Consider the following 9,345-nt stretch of genomic DNA (forward strand, 5'->3'; position numbering starts at 1 on the left):
GATATTGATGCCATGTTCCTAACCTCCCTACATTCCAGGTCCTGCACCCTAAAGCTACAGTCTGGGTTCCCATGTCCCTGCAGAGTTAGTTTAAACCCCCCCGAAGAGCACTAGCGAACCTCCCCCCAAGGATACTGGTGCCCCTCAGGTTCAGGTGTAGACCATCCTGTTTATAGAGGTCCCACCTTCCCCAGAAAGAACCCCAGTTATCCAAAAGCCGGATTCCCTCCCTCCTGCACCATCCCTGTAGCCACGCATTTAAGTGTTCTCTTTCCCTATTCCTTGAATCTCTATCACGTGGCACGGGTAAGAAACCAGAGACAACAACTCTGTTCGTTCTAACTCTGAGCTTCCAACCTAGCTCCCTGAAAGCCTGTCTAACATCCTCTGCACTCCTCCTACCTATGTCGTTGGTGCCAATATGGACCACGACTTCGGGCTGCTCCCCCTCCCCCTCCAGTACCCGGAAAACACGATCAGAGACATCACGTACCCTTGCACCTGGGAGGCAACATACCAAACGTGAGTCTCTCTCGTTCCCACAAAACCGCCTATCTGTGCCCCTAACTATCGAGTCCCCAATTACTACTGCTCTGCTCTTCTTCACCCTTCCCTTCTGAGTAACGGGGACAGGCTCCGTGCCAGAGACCTGAGCCCCGTTACTTACCCCTGGTAAGTCATCCCCCCCACAAGTATCCAAAACGGTATACTTGTTCTTGAGGGGGACGGCCGCAGGGGGTCCCTGCACTGGCTGCCTCCTCCCAGTCCCCCTCACTGTCACCCATCTATCTGCCATCGTTGGAGTTACTACTTCCCTATAACTCTGATCTATGACCCCCTCTGCCTCCCGAATGATCCGAAGTTCATCCAACTCCAGCTCCAGTTCCCTAACACGGTCTTGGAGGAGCTGGAGATGCGTGCACTTCCTGCAAGTGTAATCAGCAGGGATGGCCTTGGCATCCCTCACCTCAAACATGTTGCAAGAGGAACATTGCACTGCCTTCACTGTTATTCCTCTAAAAGTAACCTTTTAAAAAAAAAGGTCTAAAGAATAGAACAAGCAAAATGCAGCACTTACCTACTTACTACAACGGGTCTTATTATTAGGTTAGAGGAGGAGGGAGGCTGGGAGGCACTACCTCTGTAGTGCTCGGGTTCCTCTCCTGCGCGCTTTTATAGGAAAAAAAACCTACCCAGGTAAGCTTGCGCTACACCAGCTTCCAGCTGCCCCTCTGGTCATCGTCACTTCCCCCTGCTGCTCCCGCTCTTTCTGTGAAGAGAAAAAAAAACACCGCTGCCCGCTACCGGTAAGTACTTTTAAAACAAACTGTCTCACCTTAGCTGTAGCCTTCCGGGTTCGTTTAAACTCAGCTGCTGCTCGCACTCAAAATGGGGTGCAGCCCCAACAATACTCGAAGCTTGGCACCATCCAGGGCAAAGCAGCTTACTTGATTGGCATCACATCCACAAGCATCCACTTCCTCCACCATCAATGCTCAGTCATAGCAGTGTGTATTATCTGCAAGGACAAAGGCAGCAGATACATAGGAACACCACCACCTGCAAGTTTCCCTCCAAACAACTCACTATTCTGACTTGGAAATATATCACTAGTTAAGATGTTGTGAAACTTGAAAGGGTTCAGAAAAAATTTGCAAGATGTTGCCAGGGTTGGAGGATCTGAGCTACAGGGAGAGGCTGAACAGGCTGGGACTGTTTTCCCTGGAGTGTCGGAGACTGAGGGGTGACCTTATAGAGGTTTACAAAATTATGAGGAGATAGGGTAAATAGACAAAGTCTTTTCCCTGGGGTCGGGGAGTCCAGAACTAGAAGGCATAGGTTTAGGGTGAGAGGGGAAAGATATAAAAGAGACCTAAGGGGCAACTTTTTCATGCAGAGGGTAGTACGTGTATGGAATGAGCTGCCAATCTGGTCGGCATGGATGGGTTGGACCGAAGGGTCTGTTTCCATGCTGTACATCTCTATGACTCATTCTCTGTCAAAATTCTGAATTCCCTTCCTGAGGGCATTGTGGATCTACAAACAGAACATGGATTGCAGTGGTTCAAGAAGACAGCTGAGCACTACCTTCTCAAGGGCAATTAGGGATGCACAATAAATGTTGGCCCACTAGTGATGTTCACATCGCACAAGTGAACAAAAAAAATTCAAATGGCAATTAGAGATAAGCAATAGATTTTAGCCCAGACAATGATGCTCACATCCCATGAATGAACAAGATGAGGCAGAAAGAAAGCTGGAAGCTACAGACCAGTTAGCCAACTGGCATAGAAATATTGTGGAAGCTATTATTTAAGATGTTATTGCAAGACACATAGAAAAGTTCAAGGTAAACAACATGGTTTTATGAAAGGGTAACAAATTTATTGGAATTCTTTGAGGAAGTAACCTGTGCTGTTTTTAAAGGGGAACCTTAGATTTTCAAAGTGTATTTGATAAGGTGCATCAATGTTATTACAGAAAAAAAAATTGTTGGTGTGGAGGGTGTGATATATTGCCATGATAGAAGATTGGCTAGCTAATAATAGACAGATGTAACAAATGATGTGTCACAGGAATCACTGCTAGGGCCTCAAGTGTTTATAACTTTTATAAAATATCTTGCAAGAAGGGACTGAATGTATGATCGCTAAATTTGCAGATGACACAAAGATAGATAGTAACTTAGGTTGTGAAGTGGGCATAAGGAAGTTACAAATAGATATAAATAGGTTAAGTGAGTGGGAAATGGTGTGACAAAGGGAGTATAACATTAGAAAATGTGAAATTATCCATTTTGGCACAAAAAGTGAAAATAAAATCTGAAAAACATTCTCTAAACTTTTAGAGATTGTAGAGTTCTGAGATGTGGAGGGATGTTTGTGTCCAAATGAATGAATTGCAATAGGACGCAGTACAGCAAAGCAAATAATTAGGAAAGCTAATAGAACATTACCTTTGAGTGCAATGTAAAAGTAAGGAAGTTATGGTTCAGATATACAGTGCCGTGATTTGACCACAACAGGAGTATTGTTTAAGGATCTTTATGGAAGGATGATTTTACACACACGATGCTTTACTCTCAGATTTGCTACTGAGCATGTGTGAAAGGAGTTATGCCATGATGAAATCAGGCCAAGATGAAACTGGACCTGAGTATGTAAGGTCTCAGACTATTACTGTTATTATTACCGGCCACTATTCTTTGTACAGAATTATGTTCAATAAGACCTGTCAATGTTCTCTATCCTGAGTGCAGACATTAGCTTACTACAATGTCCTTGGTAACAACTGCAAGCAGCGTTCCGAAAGCTTGTACTTCCAAATAAACTTGTTGGACTATAACCTGATGTTGTGTGATTTTTAACACTGCATTTACATAAGCAATTTTAAACAGGTTTCACATAATCCCAAGGTTTTGCATAACTTTTGCAAACAAAATTTGACAGTAACCACATAAAGAGATATCAGGACAGGGCCAAACGCTTTATCATAGGCGTTGATTATGATCCCTATAATAAAGGAAGAAAGTGAAGGTTTAGGAAGGGACTTGCTAGAATTTGTTCTGGCAGGTATCAAGCAGTGTCAGCTGTTAAATATGCCCATTTACCTATATTAGTGTTTTGTTTGTCAAGTTACTGAAAGAGTGAGCTGATAACCTGACTCTGAGATCAAACCAGGTTTTGGGATCAAATGAAGCAGGGCAAGCCACTGTATACTGTACTTCCTTAACCATACAGATTGTAAGAATGAAACTAACAGCACAAAGAGCAAGGATAAAGTATTAGTTAGTATGTGAATTCAATATTAAATACAGTACCAAAAAATAAAGAAAGTGAGAAAGAAAGGTCAGAACCGAGAAAGGAATTTTTTTAAAAAGTTAATAAAACTAGATTTTACATGTTAAAATCTCAATAACAATTGAAACCTGACTCTGTGCTGTTAATAATTAATTTTTGGTGGAGGAGAGACTAATAGTAATTAACAGTTTTCAGTTTGTTCAAACTGTACTTAGGCTGACATTAGGGCTTAACTTTCAGTGATGAGTTTTATTCATATCTGACAGGAATTTTATATGATTCAATTAATTTCAATATTAGAGAAATAACAGAATTCTATGTGCACAAAACTCAGTGAGTGGAATAACTTGGATAGGAACTTTGTATATCTGTGTTTAACCACACATCTGATCAACATCTGATATTGTACCATTTGTACATAAATAATGGTGAGTGCCATACTATTATTTTGAAAACATATTATAGCTTAAAATGGTGTATTGTGTCACAGCAACTTTAAGTGCAATACAATACCATTGCAATAATTTTAATGGGTTTACATGTATACAGTTCTGCAGCTGGCCCATTTCTGTCAGTCACTTCATTTGATTTCAAGTACAGGTAGTTATGCAGTACAATGATAAAACATTGAATCTAAAGAGTAATTTATTAATTGTGCATATAAATATACAAAATGTCAGTCATATACTAGATTCATATTCATTGAAAGCATGTATTCTGCTACATTAATTATGTAACATTACTGTAACATGCAGTGTTAGTACCTTTGAATTTGTCTAGAAGGTTGCCATAGTAATATGCATAGTGCTGCCGTTTCCAAGCATGTGGAGTTTACTGATTTTATGTATTTACAGTAGTATGATGCTTTCATGTCTCTAGGTACCATTCTTATTGTGTTTTACATCATCACTACTGAAAAAAAGAGCAGTATTAATGATAATAAAAGGAAAATACTGCACATACCGGTGATCCAAATTAAAAAAGAAAATGGAAGAAAAAGTTAGTAGATCAGGCAGCAGAAGTGGAAAATGAAATAGAAGTAATATTTCAGAATTGGAAAACGAGAATTCAGGAAATTTAGAGTTAGGAAAAAAGGTCTAAGTGGGAAGGATGGGAGAGAGTGGATGGAGTGAGAGAAAGGAAAGAACGTAAGGGATAGGTCTGTAATATGTTGGAAATTAGAATAATTAAATGAAAATGCATTATAATATTAGGCAGTAATGGGTCCTGTATTGAAAGAAAAGATGGACCCAAAGTAGCTATAAATGTTTAAGAAGCGTAAGTAGTAGTGGAGGAGAGATGTGAAACATCTGACAAACAGCACGGAGACTATCGTGTCCAGGGAATATTTTTGAAGAAAGGCGGATGGAACCCATGGGTGAGAGCCACTCATAACTCACAACAGGGGATCCCATCCCAAAGCCTAGCTCACTCCTCCTCCACATCATATGACAGTCAGCCTTCATTAGCAGCATGCCACTATTCATAACCATATAAACCATGGTTCAATACCTGCAAACTGACTCAATTAAACATTTACTGCAGTGAATTTTCCTGTTCATGTGACCATGGGTCCAAAATTGGACATTCTAAATTGACCCATAGCCAGAGAAATCAGGCCTGACGGAACATTGGCCAAACTAAATTAAATAGCAGCCAGCAACTATCAATTACAGAGGACAGTGGAAACCAAGGCCAAAGAGCTCACAGTTGTTCTGAAGGAATCTGTTTTAATCAGCTTGGTGTTTGTGTATTGGAATATCCATCAGACTTTCTAGCACCTTGACATTCAGCCAGTACCTGAGGACATAGATTAGATTAGATTAGATACAGTGTGGAAACAGGCCCTTCGGCCCAACAAGTCCACACCGACCCACCGAAGCACAACCCACCCACATCTAACCTGCAATTTTTGGACTGGGGGAGGAAACCGGAGCACCCGGAGGAAACCCACGCAGACATGGGGGGAATATGCAAACTCCACACAGTCAGTCGCCTGAGGCGGGAATTACTTTACACCATCCTGAAATTGCAACAGGGAAGGGTGTTGGTGCGATGCCATTGGATGCTTTGAACCCCATTAATGCCCTATTGGCCAAAGGCCACAAAACATTTGGGAAGGTCCAGGCTGAGGGGGTTGAAAACACACACCTTGAAGCCACCTGGACAGCAAAGACTCACAGTGAGACTTGTGGCAAAAGACCCCGCAGCAACCCAAGAAGACCGAGGAGGGGATCTGCTGTGATCTGCGAGACCCACCGTCATGGAATAGAGTGAACCCTATATCAGTGAGGAAGGACATTCCAAAGGCCCAGCTCAAACATGTAGATCCTTGCAGGTAATATTCTTTCTCAGATGGATAGAGCTAGATAGAGAGTGAACATTGTGAGAGTTTGGGAAATGCTCACATGGTGTTTTTAATAAGGAATATTCTATTAATAAAATCAAGTTAAACTATACACTGAATTCAGTGGCCCTTTGTCCACCTCACTGAGAAGAGCGTTTGGGAAGAGTGTTTTGAATATATAAACTGGTCAAAGTGTCCAAAGCATGGACAACAACTTAGGGCGGAAGACATTAGTCTCTGCTGCAAAGACTTTGGAACCTTTCACTTAAATACTCCAGGTAGTACAATGAATTGTCAGAACAGTAGCATAGTAATTGGTTGCTGTAATCCAGAATATTGGTCCATGCTAGAGAGGCACATGTTCAAATCTAGCCCTGATAAATCAGGAACTGAAATTCGATTAAAGGAACAAATCTATAATTGAAGATTAGTACAGGCGGTCAATGGGCTGCGAACGGGTTCAGTTCTTGATTCTGTTTGCAAGTCGATTCTTACGCAAGTCGGAACAATGTAGGAAAATACAAATAGCCATTCATAAGTATAGGAAATATTCACATGTCAGATCCTTAAAATAATACGCCTCTGTGGAATCAAATTTCTCAGTACAAGGAGTCCTAAGTCGGATGTTTCTAAATCAAGGACCCCCTGTACGAGGTATTCTGCTTAACTATTTCTAAATCCTCTGGATTCTTTTCTTTATCGACATGTCAAGAGACACCTCTTGTGGTGCAATGATAGTGTCCCTACCTCTGAGAAAGGAGGCTTGGTTTCAAGTGCCACCAACTCCAGAGGTGCATAATGCATCTCCAAACAGGTTGATTAGAACATATCGATACTTGTCAAAGCACCATCTCCATTTGCCTTGCATTATCAAGCTTTTGTCATCTGCACTGTTGTAAAAACTTATCTGGATAACAGGAAGGAACTGTGCCTTCTTTTCTCAGTTTTTCGTATATTTAATTACCAACCTGCATAAATGGTATGGCAAGTCATTCACATGTGGAGATTTACTACGACAAAATATAACAAGAGTAAAATTGGACAAGGAATCCGATATTGATCCAAGCATTAGATCTGGACATTGAAAAGGCACACTCAGCCCAGTCAATGCCACAACTAACTAAATTCTAAAGCCTTTGGAAATGTTTGCCCATAGTCAAGCAGCACTCTGATAGAATCATATTTACAGAATCATAACTTTCAGACAACATTTCCAATTCTTTCATAACTAACCAATTTAAGAGAACAAAATAAAGGTGTTGGCACAATGATTAACTGTGAGGGTGTGACCAAGGGAATGCTCAACATTGACTCTGAAGCCCATAAAGTCTTAATGCATCAAGTAATATAAAGGACAAGGTAACCTCCAATACCAAGCTCCATCTACTCATTCCCACTGCTCCACTCAGCTGATGAATTCCTCTCCTTAACAACTATGGAGTTCCAAGAAAGGACAACAGCAGACCCCTTGACAAAGAAACAAATGCATATACCTGGCTGATCAAATCACCACTTGTTCTGAACAATCTCTACATCCTCTGTGACCAAACTACAGCTCAAATCAAGATATATAGGCTCACGAGCTGAACTCACTCCTCTGCAAGAACATTGGTAATAACAACTGTTAACTCATTCTGGCATGCCTCCTATCTACTGGTAATGCGATCTGGAAACATACACTTTCTTTGCAGGGTGTTCAAGCAACTTGCCTTGTAAGGCTGCAGCAGGGACACTTTGTGCACAGGCAAAGCCTGGACTAATCTGCAATGCATGATGGTCACTTGCTCTATGAGTTCCCAATCACATTGTGCCTTCCTGCTTTCTCCTTGTATCCCTATTTTGGCTTGAATTACCATGTGATGCCAATTAGCACACTCAAACAACCAGGCAGCCTTTCTTGCTGTTAAGCAGTCCTCAGTCTAGGGGCCAGACATCTTGCTGTAGGACAATGCACCATGTCAGTCTGATACCTGCTCCATGTACCAGCAGCTTAAACAACAAATCTATGCCATGTACAGCAAGCAAGCAACTCTAAGTTGAAAAGTCCTTCATGAAGTCCATGGAGGGGTTGCTGGCACAGTAAGTCATAGAACATAGAAAGGTACAGCACAGAACAGGCCCTTTGGCCCACAATGTTGTGCCAAGGATTAATCCTAATGTAAAATCAAATAACTTAACCTACACACCCCTCAATTCACTGCTAACCATGTGAATGTCCAGCAGTTGCTCAAATGTCCCGAATGACTCTGCTTCCACAACCACTGCTGACAACGCATTCCATGCATTCACAACTCTCTGCGTAAAGAACCTTCCTCTGACATCCCCTCTATACCTTTCTCCTAAAATCTTAAAACTATGACCCCACGTGCTAGTCAATCCTGTCCTGGCTAAAAAATCCCTGGCTATTGACTCTATCCATGCCTCTCATTATCTTGCATAAGTCAAGGGCAACTTTCCATTAAAATCCAGAGGAATTCCTCAACCACGTATCCACTTTGTGGGGTCTTAGTCATGATGTCTATGCCTCTGTAATTCAGGGAATGTGTCACATTAAGTTCATCGGCATTGTAGTGGCCAGTCCAGGGAGTAAGGCTGATGCAGTCAGGGAGATATTTCGGCAGCAGTCAGAGGTCTGGGCATATCAGTCACCAGGCTGGGCAAGCAGGTCTAACCTCAGAAAGTGAAGCAGAAGGGGAAAGTGGGTTGCAGTTGGGGGCGAAATTGTAGCTACAGCTTTTGCATTTTAGGCTTTGGGATTTGAGGCTGCAGCTCAGGGTAAAAGTGCAATGCAATTCTGAAGGGGAGAGGCAGGATTTCAAAGTGGCCCATTCTGTAAAATGTGGTTGGGGAAGGTATAATGAAAGAAAAGGTTCTTGCTCACGATCAGAAGTATCTTGGCTTCAATGGTGGGATGTGAATGACAACAGGTATTGTCATCCTCGTATGCCTGGGTCTGAGTGGAAAGGGTAGATCAGGAGATGGACAGGTCTGATAGGGAAGTGTGAATCCTATGGGTTAGTTGGGATAGGCTACCAGCAAGGGATTGTGAATATTTGGGGCCTCACCAACACGAGGTTGTGAGTGGTCGGTGGATGCCCATTCACTGTCACCTTTCATCATGCTGGAATTTGGAAGTACGCATTGTGAAAAAGCTTGATGCGATGACATTCAGAATGGGCAGGTAAATGATTCAACCTG

Source organism: Chiloscyllium plagiosum, chromosome 19 (assembly GCF_004010195.1).
Source record: "Chiloscyllium plagiosum isolate BGI_BamShark_2017 chromosome 19, ASM401019v2, whole genome shotgun sequence".
Classification (NCBI taxonomy): domain Eukaryota; kingdom Metazoa; phylum Chordata; class Chondrichthyes; order Orectolobiformes; family Hemiscylliidae; genus Chiloscyllium; species Chiloscyllium plagiosum.